Here is a 23,319-nt window from a genome sequence, read left to right as displayed (position 1 = left end):
AAAATTAAATTTCTTTTCAATTCTGGAACATGTCGTATGTCACTAAGTGTTCTGACAACTCCATCAAACATCTTAACTTTAATTGTTCCAACACCTGCGATTTTACACGAAGCATTATTTCCCATCAAAACAACACCTTCAAACATTGTTTCGTAAGTTGTAAACCAATCCCGATTGGGACTCATGTGGAAGGTGCAGCCTGAATCAAGTATCCACTCATCGCTTACTTTAGAATCATACTAGAAGTTCACCATCGCTGTAGTCTTCTATAACATCAGCTTCACCGGAATTTTCTGGTTGTTTTCCCTTTTGATTCACAACCTCCCTTTTAATCTTATTTTGTAGCTTATAGCACTCAGATTTAATGTACCCTTTCTTCTTGCAGAAGTTACAAGTTTTACCTTTGTTTGAAGACTTCGATCTAACCTTAGATTTACCACGAGGATTCCGTTCCTGTGTCCTACCACGATCATCATTAGCATTCCGATCTTGTCTCCCACGAATAATGAGACCCTCTCCCTGAGAGTCGGGTTTAACCACAAGATGCTTCATCTTATCATATGAGGTTAAAGAATCATAAACCTCATCAACTATGAGAGACTTGCGGCTATATAAAATCGTGTCTCTAAAGGTTGAATAAGACGGGGGCAACGAACAAAGTAGAATCAACCCTAGATCTTCCTTATCATACTGAACCTCCATGGCCTCCAAGTTTGAGAGAATTTCTTTAAACACTGTTAAGTGTTCGTGTACAGACGCACCTTCCTTCAAACGATGAGCATAAAGACGCTGCTTCATATGCGACTTGCTTGTTAAAGTTTTCGACATACATATTTGTTCTAGCCTCTTCCATAATGCAGCGATAGTCTTCTCTTTCATCACATCCTGCAAAATTTCGTTGGACAAATGCAGATGTAATTGTATTAACGCCTTTCGATCCTTACGCTTCTTCTCTTCATCTGTTAATGTCGAAGGCATCTTATCTATCCTAGCAGGCATCCTCCAGATCCATCTCGCAAAGAACGCTTGCATCTTAATCTGCCACAATGCAAATCTGGTGTTGCGATCCAACAGCGGAATTTCATACTTCAAAGATGCCATTACTGTATTGAGATGAACAACTCGGAAGCTCTGATACCAATTTATGAAAAATAAAAAAAATAAAGAACACAAATTTTACGTAGAAATTCTTTCGGGAAAAAACCACGGGCAGAGGAGAAGAAAATTCACTATGTCGAAAAATTGAATTCAATACAAGAGGAATAGACTATGTCTATTTATAGGCTTGTAAAGCCATATTCTAGTAGGATTGAAACACCTTATCCTAATCAATATAATATAGATGGAGTTTAATAAGGTTTAAAAACCTTATTCTAAAATAAAATAAAAAGTCTAGTTCTATATGGATTTTACTTTTATTTTATTTTCTATCGTATTTTATTTAAATAAGAATTGGTCACTTAATTCTAACACCAACTCACACTTTTATATTTAAAAGCATATCCACCGTATATTCTTTCTTTAATATAATATAATAATATATTATGTCCTTAACAACTGTTAGTATTATAAATCTAATCAACGAGATAGAATTCAAAGAATATCTTATAAGATTCAACACTTATCATACATACGTGCCAATGGCTCCTAAAGCCCATGAACTCATGCATGTACAAGAGGAGACAAGGGAAGTAAATGTAGAGGCTCTTACATTTTATATGCTTTTCAGCTATGAAGATACACTTGATTGGACTCTAATGGCATTAGAGACCTTTGGCTCCATAATCCATGGCATAGCTCAACCTGTGGGGTATCTGTTGCTTGGAAAAGCTCTTAATGCCTTTGGGGATAACATTGCTAACATTGATGCTATGGTTAAAGAACTTAAGATAGTATGTATATACATCTACAAACTTCATAAAACCAGCTTAAAGTTATGAAAAAAAAAAAGAACACACTTTATTTGCATGAATTTTCTTTTTCTTGCTTGTTTTTCTTTTCTTTTCTTTTTTTTTTTTGTAGGTTGATCCCTTTGTATGGTACATGGCTTTTGCTACATTCTCTGCTGGTGTACTAGGTATCTTCCCTCATCTTAGTCACATGTATACATACATATATACATGTTATTCCCTTTGTATGGTACTTAGACTCCCTATAACTCCTTTCTATTGCTTTATCCTTGATTTTTGAGCTTTTTTCTTCTTCTTTTTTTTTTTGCAGAGATTGGATGCTGGATGTATGCAAGTGAAAGACAAATGGCCCGATTACGGTTAGCTTTTCTCAAAGTAATGCTCGACCAGGAGATCGGAGCGTTTGATACGGAAATAACAAGTGGGAAAATCATTAGTGCAATAAGTTATCACATGAGTATCATACAAGTTGCAATAGGAGAGAAGGTAGATTAGATAAATTATGTATGTATTGCTAACTTAACTTTTGACTCTCAGTTGGGTCATTTTCTTTCAAGCTTTGCAACATTATTTTCTGGAATTTTTATTGATGTCATATGCTATTGGGAAGTGTCATTTCTTACCTTAGTGGTGGCCCTTACGATTCTCGTGACTGGGGCTACCTACACTAAGAAAATGATTACGATTTCATCTACTAAGACAGTTTACATATCGAAAGCTACATCGATAGTGGAACAGGTAAAACATTCTCGTTCCATGCATTTGAGCTTAACCACTAAGATGATTACTTGCTCTATTACTAACATGCAATGTTTATGTGCCATAAACTATCACTCAAATAAAAACAGTATTTGCATTTTTCAGAAGAAATTCCGCGATCATATCATTCTCTGAGATCTTGGAGAAGAAATTTTCATTAAGTAATGGTGAAGTATTGATAAAAGGAGTTGGAATTGGTATGTTACAATTTGTGACCTTTTGTTCTTGGGCTTTGATCATAAGGATAGTGTCATTGCTGTCACTTCTAAGAAAGCCAAAGGAGGTGATGTAATCACCGCAATGATGAGCATTCTTTTCGATTTCGTGTAAGAAAAGACCTCAAACAAAGCTATTTCTTAATATATGTATATATATGTGTAATACCAACTTCATGAAACTTGTAGATCACTTACTTTTGCTGCACCAGACCTAAAAATATTCAATCAAGAAAAGGCTATTGGGTATGAGGTTTTCATGGTGATCCAAAAAAAATCGACTATAAACTATAGTTCAAAGGGGAAGAAGAAAGTTAGAAGATCGATGGGAATATCGAAATACAAGATGTATACTTTACTTACCCTTCTAGGCCAGGAAAATCGACCCTTGAAGGATTTTCACTGTCGATTCCGACAGGAAAGATGGTTGTATTAGTAGGCTGGAGTGGTTGTAAAAAGAGTATTGTTATCTCCTTAGTTGAAAGGTTCTATGATCCCTACAAAGGTAGTGCAATGTTCTTTATGCAAATGCCTAAATTTTTCATGCAAGCACGGTTTCGATCTAATAAAATGTGCTTACACATTATAGAGGAGATCCTCATCGACAATTATAACATCAAAGATCTCGATTTGAAGTTTCTTCGGAAGAATATTGGAGCAGTATCCCAAGAACCATCACTTTTTGTTGGTACCATCAAAGATAATATCAAAGTAGAAAACATGGATGCAAGCGATCAACAAGTCTGGGATGCGGCAATAATGGCGAATGCACATACGTTTGTCACTCAACTTCTGAATCAATTTTCAACCGAGGTTATCCATCTAGCCTCCATTTTCACTACTTTACAGTGTTTCAGGCCCTATGTTGTGATGTAAAATCCATACAGGTAGGTCAAAGATTAGTCCAGTTATCTAGGGGACAGAAACAGCGAATTGCAATAGCAAGAGCTATTATAAATAACCCTTCAATTCTTTTACTTGATGAGGCAACAAATGCACTCATTTTTTAGTTGGAGAAACTAGTTCAAGATGCATTGGAAAAGGCTATGCAAGGGAGGACTGTTATCCTGATTGGACATAGGATGTCAACCATTATCAATGCTGATATCATTACAATTGTGAGAACGGACAAGTAACCAAAACCGGAACACATCGCAGCTTGTTAGACACTAACAAGTTCTATAAGAATTTGTTCAGCATTTAAAACATCGAGAAAATTTGTGAGTCAAGGTAGGTTCAATGTCCAAATCATTAGAAATAGAATCCAGTAAGTCTTTTGTATTTTCTCAAGTTGCTTGGAATGTGTGGAACATGACACAGGGCTACTGAATTCACTGAAGAATTTCTTACTACTAATAAGCAGTTTTCACCACTAGACATCAAGGAATAGGAAACACGATATCGCAAGGAAAATCATAGTGAATCATCTTCTAAGGAAAAGAAAAGGAGAATAAACACAAATATATTCTTCAGAATCTGGTTTGGCTTAGGTAAAAGAGAGCTTGCAAAGATTGCAACAAGTTCTATAGCAGCAGCTTTTGCTAGTATTTCAAAGCCTGTTTTCGTATTCTTCATCACAATAGTTGGATTAGCATATTACAATAAAGATGCAAAACAGCTATTTAGAAGGTATTCGATTACCTTTTCTCTAATAGGATTGCTTGTTTTATTCATGCATGCCTTGCAGCATTACTACAATGGAGTGGTTAGTGAAAAGGCCATAGGAAATCTCAAAAGAGCTTTATATTCAGGTACGAATTATGTCGTCAACAATATTGAAAAAAAAAACTTCATAATCATCCCACATACTAACATCTGTTGCATTAAAATCGGGCAGGCATACTATGAAACGAATTAGCATAGTTCAAGAAACCTAAGAACAATGTTGGTTCACTTACTTCAAGGGTCATCAATGATACTTCCGTGGTCAAAACCATAATTTTTTATCATATGTCGGTTATTGTCCAATGCATTTCCTCGATATTGATTGCAATGGTTGTTAGCATGATTGTTAATTGGAGAATGGCACTGATAGCTTGGGCAGTGATGCCTTGCCACTTCATTGGTGGACTCATTCAAGTCAAATCTGCTAAAGGGTTTGTAGGTGACTCTACTGTTACCCAACGTAAAGTTGTTGCCCTTGCTTCCGAGTCCACCACCAATATACGAACCATTGCCTCATTTTTCCATGAAGAACACATACTGGAGAAAGCCAGGATGTCCGTAGAAGAACCAATGAAAAGAAGCAGGAAAGAAAGTATCAAATATGGAATCATTCAAAGCTTTTCCCTTTGTTTATAGAACGTTGCTCATGTTGTTTCTTTATGGTACACAGCGATTTTGGTTAGTAAACACCAAGCACGATTCGAAGACGACATAAGATCTTACTGGATTTTCTCCCTCACTGTACCTTCAATCATCGAACTATGGATGTTGATCCCCACCGTCATTTCCGCAATCAATATCCTAACTACTGCATTAGAAACCCTCAACTGAAAAACTGAAATTGAACTAGGTGCACCACAAGATAAACAGCTGAAGATGATCAAAGGGAAATTTGAATTCCAAAACATTGAATTTTACTATTTGTTAAGGCCAGAGGTAACTGTTCTTAACAATTTCAGTTTACAAATTGAACCAGGGACTAAAGTAGTACTTGTTGAACCAAGTGGAGCTGGCAAGTCATCTGTGTAGCCATTTTGTTAAGGTTCTATGATCCAAACCAAGGAAGGGTCCTCATTGATAAAATGAATATAAAGGAATACAATCTAAAAACATTAAGGAAACAAATTGGATTGGTGCGACAAGAGCCACCTTTTTTCAGCTCCACACTAAGAGATAATATCTGCTACAAGACCGTGTAACGCCCCTTACCCGTGTCTGATGCCGGGACAAGATACGAGGCATTACTTGACTTAAACACAAACAATCATGCAAACTGGGCCATAAAATTTTATTCAAATTTAAAACTTTTCAATTTTTATCTTAAAGTCCCTTATTTGGGCCTACGAGACCTTAAGCGTGCTATGAAAGTGATTAGGGACTAAACCAGGAACTTTAGAAGGTTCGGGAAAATTTATGAATTTTTTTCCATGTAGCGGAGCCACCCGCTCGTGTGGACACAGGGACACGCCCGTGTGTCTTCAACATGCCCATGTCCTCAGGCCGTGTAACTCTCTGACAATAACATCATCACACAAAACGAACCACATGGCCAAGCCACACGCCCGTGTGCTAGGCTGTGCCCTCCACACGGCTGAGACACATGGCCGTGTCTCTGCTTGTGAGACTAAAACTTAGGCTATTTTCCAAGCCTTTGTGTTATACATATATTAAGGACACATATCATGGCATCATTTTAATCATTTAACCTCCTTCATTAAGATATATTCTTAACATTAACATGTCATTATTCAGGTATTTTGCATGCTCATGCAATATTAAGTCTAGATGCAAACATCCATGACCGTTAACCTTACTATTGCACCACCTTTACTAATAATCTAGAATTATTCACTTATCACTTATGTCATTAGACCTTGAGCATTCAAGTTCAATCAACATCATCATATTTTTTTTCTTTCTTCTATATCATGCATTTTCTCATAGCAATGACCGGTTCGATTGGTCATGAAGCATTCGTCATACACACATGTTATACACCAACATGCATTTTCAACAAGTATATCCACATCACAAATATTAGGGCTTAACATGGATAAATAGGCTTACAAGCCATAATCATTATAAGCCACATCTCATGGCTATAAACAACGAATCATTATAAGCTAATACATTTGGCTACTCATAACAAAGTCTATCATAAAACTAAGTCCCTATACATGCCACTCACTTGGAACCGCTAGCATAAATATATTAATATTCCAACGCAGATGTCTCGATAGTCTGATACCGCCTCCTATGATCTCCAACCCCGAGCCGACCTAAAAATGCTAAGGAAATGGAAATGAGGGATTAAGCTTTACGCTTAGTAAGCTCGCATGAAAAATAATAAGCAATGTGATAACATACTATTTTTAAATTTCTTTCTATTTATTCAAAGTCCAGTCAAGCAGTTTTCCTGAGTCATACTCACGAAATTATTCGTATCCGAAGCTAGGGGACTCCAAATTGAGAAATGTTAATTTTCCCTGAACTAGGCTCACATATCTTCTTACTATAAAACTTTAAGAATTTTTGGTCAAGCCAATAAGTACAGTTTATTCTTTAAAGTTACCCCTATTTTGTTGTCTGGTAGTTCCGACCGACCTCTCTTCACTATAAATTAATTATCTCATAATACGTGACTCAACTAATGCTTCCGTCTATTTCTCTTCAAAATAGACTCATTCATTATTTTAATTATATAAATTATAACCCATAATAATTTTTTAAAATTTTTTAATGATTTTCTAAAATTAAGATAGGGGAGTCCTAGATCACTCTGATCCTGTTTCACAAAAATTCAAATATCTCCTCATATGAGATTCCTTTGCTTACATCGTTTCCTTTATCTGAAACTAGACTCAATAAGCGTTAATTTCATATTTTATTCAGCCTCTAACTAAATTTTCACTATTTTTGGTGGATTTTCAAAATCAGACCACTGGTATTGTACTAATTTGTCTTAGTGCAACATGATGATATCCATCACAAATTTGTCATAGAAATTATTCTCATAAATATCACTCATTTATTTGCACTCTTATCACAAGTCCATTTCATTTCACATGGCAAACACATGCTCATGGGTCTCGAGTATGTACCTATGCTATCTCTTAGTACAACCACTCATCTAAACATGACAATCATATACATCATACTAGTATCATCTAAACATAGATGAGTTTATCATTTCAAGTATTTCCATTCCATTTCTCACATTAATTCCCGTTGAATTCCTCAGGATCTCGATGGATATCACATTTATCATCAAGTCATGCAAGCGATCATTTTAAGTACGCACTCCCGCGAACCTCACTCATTACTGCAGGATTACCAGTCCAGGCTAAATCCCCTGTATCATAACTCAGATTGTTATCGAGATTACCAGTTCAGGTTAAATCCCTTACAATGACATATACTCTCATAAGTTTGGATCTGAATTACCAGTCCAGGCTAAATTCAGTCATTAATCGGATTACCCGTCCGCGCTAAATCCTTAATGCACCCATATTCTTCGGGAGGCTCAATCACTTAAGGAACACCTGTTCGGGCTAGATCCTTTCTATATTGAGATCAATAGATTACCCGTCCGGGCTAAATTCTTTTCTGCAGCACATGCAGGATCTCATGTCATGTAAACAATGATTTATCCATCGGATATCCCTTTTTATTCAATCGGGATTTTCTCTTTTCATCAAGTATATCAATATGCACAGATGATCATAAAATGTACATTCAATTCAACACATTTTCATGTTTATTTGGGCATTAGTCCATACAACCAAAAATAACATATCACCTAGTTTTCATACAAACTTATTCAATTCATTTAAAATGTCAATTTTCATCAAATGTACATTAACATCAAATTCAATATAATCATAGCAAGATATATTTCATGTATAACAATAATAACATGAATAATATGCTTATTAAATCACGGGAACTTACCTCGAATACGGAAACGACAAAATTACCATTTTAGTCCAAAATTTGTATTTTCCCAATTTAAGCCCGAATCTCGATTCCCTTGATCTATCATTTCAAATATAGTCTATTTAGGACTCACATTATTCAAATTGACTCAAAATCATATTTTGAAAAAATTACATTTTTACCCCTAAACTTTGTCGAAATTACACTTTTTCCCCTAGGCTCGTAAAATTATTTTTACTCAATTTTCCCATTCTATAAGCCTAGCCAAACCATTTTCATAACTATATCAAACTACAATTCTTATCATAACACCCTTTTATACCATTTTTACAACTTTTATAAAACGGTCCTTCCGGATGTTTTCGTCGAAAATCGCTTAGTAAAAGTCGTTTATTTAACACCCAACACTCATTTTCTTCCATTAGACATCAAAATACATGCATGTCACACATGGGTAAATTTTTAAACATGAACCCTAGCTCAAATTAATGGTAGAAATAGATAGATCTTGTTACGGGGATTGTAAAAACGTAAAAATCATTAAAAACGGGACTAGAATAGACTTACAATCGAGCTTGGAAGCTTAAAAAACCCTGGTCATGGTTTCTCCATGCAAGTTTCGGCCAAGAGGTTGAAGATGGACAAAATTTGGCGTTTAATTTTGTTTTTAATTCATTTTAATAACTAAATGACCAAAATGCCTTTAATGAAAAACTTTGAAAACATGCCTAACCATATCCATTTTTGTCCACCAACTTAACCAATGGTCTAATTACCATATAAGGACCTCCAATTTAAAATTTCATAACAATTGGACACCTTTAGCATGTAGAACTCAACTTTTGTACTTTTTTAAAATTTAGTCCTTTTGACTAAGTTGAGTGCCAAACGTCAAAATTTTCGAACGAAATTTTCACGAAATCATCCCGTGAAATTGTATACCATAAAAATATAATAAAAATAAAATTTTCCTCATCGGATTTATGGTCCCGAAACCATTGTTCCAACTAGGCCCAAAATCGGGATGTTATATTTCTCCCCCTTTAGGCATTTTTGTCCCCGAAAATCTTACAAGAAAAGTGGTTTTGGTTTTCACTTGATTATTCAATCCTATAATTGATGTCAAGGAACTTTCACTCAAGGCTGAACTTTTACTACATATCTCTTTAAATTCTACAAACAAGAATCATGAGCGGTTTTCGCTTTACAACACTTTTACTGCAACTTAATCTCTATCAGAAAGTTCATGTATTCAAAAGTCCGATCCATATCATCATGTTACATATACATTCATACTTGAATATATTTCGAATTTGAACAGTGAAACTAACCAGTTCATCTCGGCTTTCTACTTTCTATAATTCTATACAGGTCGATTATTTACCAATTCAACTCTCGGTTACCTTTAAGTTTCAAAGCCTCTTCTAGTTTTCCCAAGAAATCATGATATGAAACCCGGATCTCAATCCAATTAGTAGAGACTAGAATCTCAAGATGTCCGATAGTCGTAAAGACACAAAATTTCTTAAACCTGATGAGCTAAAATTCAGTACATACCAGCATGATTTACATATCTCGTCAAACATTTAACAATAACCTGCATGACATTTTTCTATTTCAAAGACAGGGATGATCCTGATAAGACTTTGAGGATAATCCTTTCTCATTTTCCATCTTAATATCAATACTAGCAAAGATAACTCTAGTAGAACCTGATGCTCGGCTTTAACCCTATTAACATTTCAAATATTCTTACACAAGGATCATACAATAACCATCTCATCATTTTTTAATACCCAAGTCATTTACACTATAGCAAACTCAGGTCTTTCTATGACATCAGATACTTTAAGCTATCACTTGCCTTGTTGTCTTAAAACACATCACCATTCAAACAACAATAAATCACTGAAAATCAGGAAGTCTTTGCTCAACACAGACTAGACCAGTTCAAAGGCTCCGGTTAACAATGTTATCATCTGTCTAAACTTTGCCAATCATGAATTAAGCCATTAATTTCACAAAATTAAGATTTTACCACCTAAGTCTTTGCCAATGTTAAATCTTTTTACGAAAATTTAGAGACATCCAAATATTAAGATCACTAGATTACCATGATCAAATCAGAAGCATAATCACACTTGATATATATATCGCAATCTAAAGGTCATACTTTAACTATAAGCCATGTTCGACAAGTTACGAGATAAATATGACCAATAGTTCAAGATAAGGAAATCCATAACGGAGAAATCCAGAATATAGAAATCCAACATAAAGAAATCCAGAAGAAAATATCATTCTAACCACCAAAGATAGATGCAACAAGAAGAATTTACCTTCCATACACATATCGGGCAAATCAACTATTAGAAGAAACAGAATCATAGCGTCATGTGTGTTTTCTCATAAAGTCTCAATAGATGAAATGTATCAGAATACTCGAGAGAAATGGAACAACACCGATTATAAACCAATCAGGTTATCAATGCCTTCGGCAAACATCAAGATTAGAAAACATCCTCGTACAATAACAATTTATCAAAAGATAGAAAGTCATAATAACATTTTCGAGAACAAATATATCCTTAGGGTACCTCAAGAGAGACAGTCATAAACCACTCACTGTAAGCTGTTACACTCAAATGTCATACATTTCAAATATTATTCCTCTGATTATTTCTGTCATCACTAATCTCGTATTATTTCTTTCACTGAAGAAAATAAGTTCAAAAGAATTCTAATTACCACATTCTTTCAACATCGTGTCTGAACCAGTCGGTTTACCAACGTTAATTTCTCCTTTCATTATGATATTTCGTAAACCGAATAATCTTTAAATCAACCTGATATCTTTCTAGTTCTATCTTTACTTATCAATTCATTTACAAACTATGACCATATTTATAATCGTTCCACAGCTGAACTCTTTGGTTTCACACTTAGGAGCTTATCCCACAGATCTCGTAAAATCCTTTATAAACACCACTCTGGTAAGGGGGTGGGGTCGTAAGATCCCTAACTTGTCCCTCATACGTATATACATATGACACTATTTCATCATTATAGTCATATAACTTGATTCAATCAATTTAGCACATTTATTAAAGCTATGCGAGTTTGCCAATCATACTTACTCAAACAAGCATACATGAATTCGTTCTATTAATAAGGTTGGTGAGTTACTCAAATACATACGTTCACTCGAGCAAATCAGTCATATACTGTAACGACCCGAATTTTACAGTTATCGGGTCTCTGTTTCTGAAAAATAGATTCGAAAATATTTATTAAAAATATTTACGAAGTTAATTGAGTAGTTAATTAGAGTTTAATTAAGTGAATTAGCTTAAATTAAGGATAATTGGATAAAAGGATTAAATTGAATATAGTGTGAATATTTAATTATAGAATAGAGAAAATTGAAATGACTAAATAAGTAAATAAGCCAAAGTGAATGTCAAGTGTGTGATAAAATAAAATACATGTGTACTAAATATTATACATACATTTGTAATATATGTATGTATTTGCTTATTATTTAAGTAAATATTAATGTATTTATTGATATTATATGATAAATAAATACAAGTAAGACAAATGTATGGTGCATATAGTGACATGTGTGATATTAATATACATATATTTGTAAAATACATGTATATTTACTTATTATATAGGTATATTATTAAATTATATATTACTATTAAGTAAAAGATATTTTTCTAATAAATAGATTAGAAAAAAACAAGTGTAATAATATAAATGGATACAAATGTTAAAAGAATATTTGTTATTAAATAGATTTTTATAATAGATATTTATTAAGTTATTATATTATATATATATATATATATATATAATGGTTTAATGAAATAAAGAAAGAAAAGAATAGAAATAGAAACAGAAAGCCAAACGAACAGGGAAGGAAAGAAAGAAAAAGAGAAAAGAAAGAAGAAAAGGGAAAATTAAAGGTTTGAAGCTTGGAAGTTTAATAGGTAAATTAATTTAGCCCTTTTTTACTTAATTTTGATGTTTTAGAAGCCTTGGAACAAGGTTTTAATGAAGTTAAGTTGATATTTTGAAAGATAATTAATTATTAGACATTGTTCATGTTGAACAAAAAGATGAATTTAGGGCTAAATTAATAGAAATTAAAGTTAGAATTGATTAAAGGATTGAATTGTAAAGTAATTTATAAGTTTTGAATGGTAGAGACTAAATTGAAAGAATTTCAAAATTATGGTTCTATGGTGAAATTAAAGGGCTAAAATTAGTTTAAAGTGAAAATTGAATTGAAAATATTGAGTTAAATGTGAAGAATAAAAGTTAGTTTCGGTTTAGAGACTAAATTGAAATTTAGGCAAAAGATGAATAAAAATTGAAATATTCCAAAAGAAAAACGAATGGTAGTGTATTGATAATATTTAATTAATTTCCGTAGCTATCGCTATGCCAGAAAATCTCAGCTAAGCGAGGAAAAGACGAGGTCAACAAAGGTTAGCTCGGAAATCACGATTTTTGTTTCTATAATTTGAACTTAATAATTAATTGTTCAATTTATTATTTAATGTGTAGGGTGATGCATTGAAAAGTGAAACTTAATTGTTAATTATTAGATTTTGATTGAATGTTATGATAAGTAATTAAGGTAAGCATTATTGTGTTTTATGATTATTGAAATGAATCAAAATGTATATTTGTATTGCAATTGAGTTGCATGTGGATTGATATGGAAAAATGTATTAAATTGAATTGAAATTAAATTACGAATGAAATTGAAATTTGAAAGTTTACTGAATACTTTATTAACTGTATCGAGCTAGTCGAATATAGTTGGCATGCCATAGGATTGGAAGTGTTCAGGGATATTCTGACTTTGTGTCGATGAGACACTATACGTGTCGACTACTATGACTGTTTCGGATTCGTTCCGATGAGGTACTCCGTACCTGACTGTTACTATTACTGTTCCGAATTTGTTCCGATGAGGTACTCTGTGTACCGCTTCTATTACTGTTACTATTACCACTACGGTGTATTCTAGCTCCGACCGATGAAACACTGTATACTATCCTCGGTGTGTGGGTTGGATCCGTGTATCCGTCTAGGTCCGAGTCATATTAATAGGGGCAAATAAAGGTACTGAAAAATTGACTGCTACGAATATTAGACTGTTACTGAATAAATGATTGACTGATACTGAATAATAATGATTAAATGATTGTTATTGAAAAATACTGACTGTCATCGAATAATTGATTGCTACTGAGTAAAGGATTACTACTGAACGAATAATCGTTACTGGATAACTAATTGTTATCGAATGACTAAATGTTACTGGAAGAAACTAATAAATTAATCGATACTGAAATATGTTTACTGATATTGAATAGTGAACAGAAACATAAGTAAGATATATGAATGGAGAATATTATTGTTATGAATTAAATGGAAAAGCTAATTAAGTTATTAGATGATGAAGGTTGAATGAGTTGTAAAGAAATTACCTATGAAATGAATAAATGAATATTTATGATTATTATAGGACAATAAGTGTATGTTATGTTTTAAATGTTCGGATTATAGAAATACCACTGAGTTCATATTTAGCGTACGGTTTGTTTCCGTGCGCAGGTTAAGTTAAAGCTAGAATGTTGAATCAGCATGCTAGGATGATCTCGAACTCAATAAGGTAACACATGTTAAATGTTGATAATGGCATGTACATAGGTCATTAAGTTAATGTTTGTAAATGATAATGAAAGATATAAAGATGTTGAATTATGTATGAAACATGTAAGTTTTGGTGATTAAACCTAAGAAAATTAATTAGGTTAGTATGATAATGTTTAATTGTTATAAATTGTAGTATCACTGAAGGTACATTGGTTGTATGTTTTATTGCCCGTGTGCCCCCTGCACCTAAAATGCTACAAAACAGATTGCCACACGGGCTGAGCACACGGGCGTGTGTCTTGGCCGTGTGAAATCAATTAATTCATAAGCTACAAGTCAGAGAGCTCCACGGGTAGAGGACACGGGCGTGTCACGGAGACATGGGCGTGTCTCCTAGGCCATACGGGCGAAGAAACTTTGAAATTTTAATAAAAATTCATAGTGATTCTAAATTAGCCCCGAATTGATTTTACTGTTCATATTGGACCGCGAGGGCCCATTAAAGGGTCGATATCTTAATTATGATGAGTGTGAACATTTATATTTAATTAATGTTTGTATTGTACTGTAATAACTGGTAATGTCTCGTAACCCTGTTCTGGCGACAGTATAGGGTTAGGGGATCATAGGGCTATCAATTAAACATAGACAAACTCATTACAATATATCCCTTTATCTCACTCATGGATATCATTGCAATCCATCAACATTCAATGTCCAATCGGGACAATGACATTTTTATCTGTAACATGATATTGGAAACCTTTATTCATACGTTTATGAATTTCTTTTTATCACATTCACTTAATCAAACAAGTCAAGTGCACAATATCATATGAACACCAAACAAGCATAGGTACTCATCGTAACATGAACTTTCATCTCACATGTTATCACATATATCATGAACTTTTATTCACAATTTTCTGAATCCAGGCTTATCACGACTATACTTTACTCGAATACCTTAGCATCACATTTAACATGGTCGTGTAGCTCGGAGAGTACCTTTGTCCAAACAAGATGTGTAACGGCCCAAATTTCAGTGATATCGGAACAGTGATTTGAGATCACTAAATCCGACAAGTATGTTTGAAAATTTAATAAATTAATAATTATGAGTCAAGTGTGAATTTAGAAGAATTTTGAATTAGTGAATTTTGTGTTAAAAAAAAAGAGAGAGAGAAAAGAATTTAATAAGTAAATTGGGCCTAAAACGAGGTATCAAGACCTCGAATGCATAATTCGAGCCATAAATATTTTTAAAAATATTTATGGAGTGTAAATAAGTTAGTATTAAAGTTTCGTTAGAAAATTTTAACGTTTGGATAGTCAATTAATTAAAAATGACTAAATTGAAAAAGGTACAAAACTTGATAAAATGATTAAATAGCTCAAGTGTTAAATGAGGGAGGACTTAAAAGGAAAATTAGCCAAAAGGGAAAGGATGAGCCGGCATAAGCAAGAAAAAAAAATCTGGAATCAGGTGAGCTAAGGGTAAAATGGTAAATTTTACAAAATTAAACAAATAAATTGAAATTGAAAGAGATTTCTAGGCCATTCTTCTCATAATTTCGGCCAGACAGCCATGGGAGAGAGCTTTTAAGCTGGTTTTGCACAATTTCACTGCATGTGAGTCTATTTCTTGCCCTTTTCTTATATTTTTTGTATTTTTAAGACTTTTGCAATTAGGTCCAATCATCTAATTCATTAGTTTTTGATTTGGTGGGTGAAATTGGAAGTTACCCTGGCTGAGTACGGGCAGTATATGATGAATTATTATGAAATTTAAGTTCTAATTTCATATTAAGGTTGTTTTATTAAGTCATTTTGATAGAAAATGGTATTTAGGACCTAATTGTGAAAAAGTTATGAATTAGATGTTGATGTTGAAATTCAGAATATCAAAGGTTGTGAATTAGTTTATAATGATAAAATAAAAGTGTTAATTGAGAAAAAAATTAGTTCAATTGATGGATGAATTGAGCAGGGACTAAATTGTAAAAACTGTAAATTTTAGGGTAAAAGTGCAACTTTGAAATTTGAACAGCATAAATTGTGAAGTGAAATAGAAATCAAATAAATGCTAATGAGTAGAAATAATTTATATTATAGATCAAGAGAAACGAGATTCAAGTCGTGATCGAGGGAAAAATAAAGTTTACGAGGAATAGGCTCGATTGCTAATATTTTATATCGAGGTAAGCTCATATGATTTTTAATAATGCAATGTGTAATTTAATGTTTTGAAATGAAAATTTCATGAATGATATAGTATATTATTGCATATAAAATGTCATTAAACTGTGATAATTGTAAAATGATATTTGAATAAAAGTACAAATGAAATGGAACAACGGACTTGAGTACTTTCATTCAGTGGCTAAGACGAATTGACGGAAAAGACCATGGTTGGACCATGGCAGCATGTGAAATGTGATTTTCGTATAAGACCATAGCTGGGCTACGGCTTCGGAGAAATGTGATATGTGCTTCAGTATAAGACCATATCCGGATATGGCATCGGTGTGATATGTGCTCTCAGATAAGACCATATCCGGGATATGGCATCGATGTGATATGTGATCCGTGTAAGACCATGGCTGGGCTATGGCCTCGGTATGTGATATGTGACTATGTGCAAGACCATAGTTTTACTATGGCATTGTGATAATGAGGTACTCAATTCCATAATCGTTCCCTAATTTGATTATGAACGAAAATGTAAAATGGCCCGAAAAGATTAAGAATTGGTGAATACTATGAAAATGACACGATTTGGAATAAGTTCTTGATACTTGATGACATTGAGATTATGGATCTATGCTTATGAAGCATAATTATGTGTTCTTACCATGATGGATGAAATGATATTGTATGTATTTAGTGAATAATAGTGGTGAATGGATAAATATGGCCTTGGCAGTTTTGGGTTACTGCAGTAGTGTCTCTTTTGAAATTCACCATAAATTGTGGAAATTGAGTTAAGGGCTGAATAAAATATGAGATTAAAGCCTGATGAGTCTAGCTTCATATAGAGGAAATGGTGCATGCAATTGGATTTTATGTTATAAGATATTTAAATTGTTGTGAGACAGAGTTTGAATGACTTCAAGATCCCCTGTTCTGACTTTAGAAAATCATTAGAAATTGTAAAAAAATAATTATGAGTTTTAATTTATATATTTAAAATCCTTATCGAGTCTATTTTCAAGAGGGATAGACGGGAACATTATCCAAGTCCCGAATTATGATATAAATAATTTTTAGTGAAGAGAGATCAGAACTGTTAGACAGCAAAACAAGGGAAACATTAATGAATAAACTGTACTAAATGGATAAACCAAAAATTCTGGAAATTTTATGGGAGAAAGGTATATGAATCTAGTTTCAAGGAAAATTAACGGAACTTAATTTGGAGTTTCGTAGCTCCAGAAATAAATTATTTAGTAAATATATCTCGATAAAACAGTTTAAGCTGAGTATGTATAATTGTACAATTGTGGTGTTTTATCTTAAAAGCATGTTGGTAATTGCTTATTAATTTCATATAGACTTACTAAGCATTTATGCTTACTCCCTCCTTTTCATTCCTTATAGTTTTAACAAGCCAGCTCGGAAATCGGGAACAGTCGGAGGCCCACTCACACTATCCGTATACCATCTTGGCATAATGGCTTGTATATTTTGAGTATGGCATGTATAGCATTATAATCATTTTGTATATATGGTCTTATGATATGGATATTGAGTGGTATGGAAATGCTTGGTAATGATTAGCCATTGGAATGGCTAATCATGATCATATTTGGTGTTATGTATGCTAAATTGCTAGCTAATCCATGGAAACCATGAAATAGGCAAAATTTACCATAAAATAGATTCAAATGTGAGTTTGAAAAATCATTAAAAATAGTAGAGATACAATTAGATGATGAATAAAATATGGAATTGAAGAATTATTAGTCTATTTTCATATGGATGGAACAAAACAGGTATATGAGTTATATTTTATGAGAAGTTTAAATTTTTCTGAAACAGGGCCAGAGCGATTTCTGGATCTCCTGTTCTGAATTTGGAAATTCACCATAAATTTTACAAAGATAATTAGAAGTTATACTTTATATGTACAGATTCCTTATTGAGTCTAGTTTTATTAGAAACAAACGGCATAGTTATTGAAACTCTGTACAGGGAGATATCTAATTCGTAATACACAGAGGTCAAAGCAGTCGAACCCTAAAACGGGGGAGACTTTAACTAATAAACTGTACTAATTGGCCTAACCAAAAATTCTAGAAAAAAATTAGTAGATAGATATATGAGTCTAGTTTAAGGAAAAATTTATGGAATTTGATTTTGAGTTTTAGAACTCGAGATATGAATTTTTAAGCAACTGACGCAATTGGACAGCTTGTTCGAATTTGTTTAAGTGCTCAAATAAGTTTAGTAATGCCTCGTGCTCGACTCCGGCGACGGTCTCGGGTAAGGGGGTGTTACAAGATGGTTCTCATTCACGCCAGCAGACATCACACTATCACGGATCGGTGGCATGTATAGATAGATTTTCATTCATGCTAGGTTAGTCTGAGAACCAACTAAACTATAACTCTGATACCACTAAATGTAACGCCCCCTACCCGTGTTTGACTCCGGGATAGGATACGAGGCATTACCGAACTTAAACACAAACAATCATGCAAACCGGGATATAAAATTTTGTTCAAATTTAAAACTTTTCAATTTTTATCTTAAAGTCCCTTATTTGGGCCTACGAGACCTTAAACGTGCTATGAAAGTGATTAGGGACTAAACCGGGAACTTTGGAAGGTTTGGGAAAATTTATGAAATTTTTTCCATAAAACGGAACCACACGCCCGTGTGGACACAGGGACAGGCCCGTGTGTCTTCAACACGCCCATGTCCTCAAGCCGTGTAACTCTCTGACTATGACATCATCACACAAAATGAACCACACGGCCAAGCCACACGCCCGTGTGCTAGGCCGTGTCCTCCACACGGCTGAGACACATGGTCGTGTCTCTGTTCGTGTGACAAACACTTAGGCTATTTTCCAAGCCTTTGTGTTACCCTTAATTTCCACAATTCATTACATATATTAAGGACACATATCATGGCATCATTTTAATGATTTAACCTCATTCATTAAGATATATTCTTAACATTAACATGTCATTATTCACGTATTTCTCGTACTCGTGCAATATTAAGTCTAGATGCAAACATCCATAACCATTAACCTAACTATTGCACCACATTTACTAATAATCTAAAATTATTCACTTATCACTTGTGTCATTAGACCTTGAGCATTCAAGTTCAATCAACATTATCATATTTTTTTTCTTTTTTCTATATCATGCATTTTCTCATAGCAATGACCGGTTTGATTGGTCATGAAGCATTCATCATACACACATGTTATACACCAACATGCATTTTCAACAAGCATATCCACATCACAAACATTAGGGCTTAACATGGATAAATAGGCTTACAAGCCATAATCATTATAAGTCACATCTCATGGCTATAAACAATGAATCATTATAAGCCAATACATTTGGTTACTCATAACAACATCTATCATAAAACTAAGTCCTTATACATGCCACTCACTTGGAATCGCTAGCATAATTATATTAATATTCCAACGAAGATGTCTCGATAGTGTGATGCTGCCTCCGACGATCTCCAACCCCGAGCTGACCTGAAAATGCTAAGGAAATGGAAAAGAGGGAGTAACCTTTACACTTAGTAAGCTCGCATGAAAAATAATCAGCAATGTGATAAACATGTTATTTTTAAAATTCTTTCTATTTATTCAAAGTCCAGTCAAGCTATTTTCCTGAGTCACAGTCACTAAATTATTCGTATCTGGAGCTACAGGACTCCGAATTGAGAACTATTAATTTTCCCTGAAACTAAACTCACATATCTTCTTACCATAAAATTTTCAGAATTTTTGGTCTAGCCAATAAGTATAGTTTATTCTTTAAAGTTACCCCTATTTTGCTGTCTGGCAGTTCCAACCTCTCTTCACTATAAATTAATTATCTCATAGTACGGGACTCAGATAATGCTTCCGTCTATTTCCCTTGAAAATAAACTCATTAAGGATTTAAGCATACATATTATAATCCATAATCATTTTTTTACAATTTTTAATGATTTTCCAAAATGAAGACAGGGGAGTCCGAGATCACTCTGACCTTATTTCACAAAAATTCAATTATCTCCTTATATGAGATTCCTTTGCTTACACCGTTTCCTTTACTTGAAACTAGACTCAATAAGATTTAATTTCAAATTTTACTTAGCCTAACTCAATTTCCACTATTTTTTGTGGATTTTCAAAATCAAACCGTCGGTATTGTACTAATCTGTCTTAGTGCAACATGATGACAACCATCACAAATTTGTCATAGAAATTATTCTCATAAATATCACTCATTCATTTGTACTCTTATCACAAGTCCATTTTATTTCACATGGCAAACACATGCACATGGGTCTCGAGGACGTACCTGTGCTATCTCTTAGCACAACCACTCATCTAAACATAACAATCATATACATCATACTAGTATCATCTAAACATAGATGAGTTTATCATTTCAAGTATTTCCATTCCATTTCTCATATTAATTCCCGTTGAATTCCTCAGAATCTCGATGGATATCACATTTATCATCAAGTCATGCAAGCGATCATTTCAAGTACGCACTCCCGCGAACCTCACTCATTACAGCAGAATTACCAGTCCAGGCTAAATCCCCCGTATCATAACTCACAGATTGTTGTCGGGATTACCAGTCCAGGCTAAATCCCTTACAATGACATACACTCTCATAAGTTCGGATCTGAATTACCATTCCAGGCTAAATTCAGTCCTTAATCGGATTACCCTTCCACGCTAAATCCTTAATGCACCCATATTCTTCAGGAGGCTCGATCACTTAAGGAACACCCGTCCGGGCTAGATCCTTTCTATATTAAGATCAACAGATTACCCTTCCAAGGTAAATCCTTTTTTGCACCACATGCAGGATCTCATGTCATGTAAATAATGATTTATCCATCGGATATCCTTTTTTATTCAATTGGGATTTTCTCTTTTCATCAAGTATATCAATATGCACAGATGATCATGCAATGTACATTCAATTCAACACATTTACATGTTTATTTGGGCATTAGTCCATACAACCAAAAACAACATATCACCTAGTTTTCATACAAACTTATTCATTTCATTTAAAATGTTAATTTCCATCAAATGTCAATTAACATCAAATTCAATATAATCATAGCAAGATATATTTCATGTATAACAATAATAACATGAATAATATGCTTATTAAATCACGCGAACTTACCTCGAATACAGAAACGACAAAATTACCATTTTAATCCAAAACTTGTATTTTCTCGATTTAAGCCCGAATCTCAATTTCCTTGATCTATCATTTCAAATATAGCCTATTTAGGACTCACATTATTCAAATTGACTCAAAATCATATTTTTGCAAAATTACATTTTTATCCTTAAACTTTGTCAAAATTACACTTTTTCCCCTAGGCTCATAAAATTATTTTTATTCAATTTTTTCATTCTATAACCCTAGTCGAACCATTTTCATAGCTATAGCAAACTACAATTCTCATCATAACACCCTTTTATACCATTTTTACAACTTTTACAAAACGGTTCTTCCGGACGTTTTCGTCGAAAATTGCTTAGTAAAAGTCGTTTATTTAACACCCAACACTCATTTTCTTCCATTAGACATCAAAATGCATGCATGTCACACATGGGTAAATTTTTAAACATGAACCCTAGCTCAAATTAATGGTAGAAATAGATATATCTTGTTACGGAGATTGTAAAAACGTAAAAATCATTAAAAACGGGGCTAGTACGGACTTAAAATCGAACTTGGAAGCTTAAAAAAACATAACCATGGTTTCTCCATGCAAGTTTCAGCCAAGAGGTTGAAGATGGACAAAATTTGGCTTTTAATTTTGTCTCTAATTCATTTTAATAACTAAATGACCAAAATGCCTTTAATGAAAAACTTTGAAAACATGTCTAACCATGTCCATTTTTGTCCACCAACTTAACCAATGGTCTAATTTCCATATAAGAACCTCCAATTTAAAATTTCATAACAATTGGACACCTTTAGCATGTAGAACTCAACTTTTGAACTTTTTACGATTTAGTCCTTTTGACTAAATTGAGTGCCCAAACGTCAAAATTTTTGAACGAAATTTTCACGAAATCATCTCGTGAAATTCTAGACCATAAAAATATAATAAAAATAAAATTTTCCTCTTCGGATTTGTAGTCCTAAAACCATTGTTCCGACTAAGCCCAAAATCGGGATGTTACAGACCGGACAAGCTTCCGAGGCTAAAATCGTGGCGGTATCAATAGAAGCAAACATACATGAGCTCATAAGAAACTTTCCTGGTGGATACAACACACTAGTTAGGGACAAAGGGTGTCAACTTTCAGGTGGTCAAAAGCAAATGGTAGCCATTAGTAGAACCCTACTAAAGAGGCCTGCAATCTTGCTTCTCGATGAAGCAACAAGTGCACTCAATGCAGAGTCTGAAAGAACCATAGTAAATGCTATGAAATCGATAGATCGAAGAAAGGGTAATTGTGGTGAGTTCATTTCTAATCCCACACAGATCATAGTTGCACATAGGTTATCCACAATTGTGAACTCAGATGTGATTGTTGTAATGGATAAAGGTGAGATTGTGGAGACTGGTTCACACTCAACACTGATATCAACAAGTGATGGAGTTTATTCAAGATTGTTCCATATCCAGAATGAGATATAAATTTAGTTCACCCAAATATATAGTCTCACTAGTTTATAACTCAAGAAATCTATTTCTTGATGCATACGTTAGTAGAATGCATGTAATATGTAGGTAACTTTGAGCCCAAAGTTTATCTCGGTTAATGCAGTCATCTTCTAATCCGAATCTTTAACACTTGCAAGTTTTTCTTATTATCAAACCGAGGCCTTTTTTGTAGCAATATACATCCCCATATAGTAACGTATACGTTAGTAGTATGCATGTAATATGTAGTTAACTTTGAACTTCAAGCTTAT

General features: G+C 33.6%; 1 pseudogene; it reads left to right on the top strand.

The window, feature by feature from the left end:
- The first annotated feature begins 1,640 nt into the window (after positions 1-1,640).
- Positions 1,641-23,041, top strand: LOC108462626 (ABC transporter B family member 19-like; annotated as a pseudogene).
- The last annotated feature ends 278 nt before the right edge of the window (positions 23,042-23,319 follow it).

The sequence above is a fragment of the Gossypium arboreum genome, chromosome 13 (genome assembly GCF_025698485.1).
Source record: "Gossypium arboreum isolate Shixiya-1 chromosome 13, ASM2569848v2, whole genome shotgun sequence".
Taxonomy (NCBI): domain Eukaryota; kingdom Viridiplantae; phylum Streptophyta; class Magnoliopsida; order Malvales; family Malvaceae; genus Gossypium; species Gossypium arboreum.
Note: the sequence above shows the minus strand (reverse complement) of the source record. Positions and strands in the feature narration are given on the sequence as shown.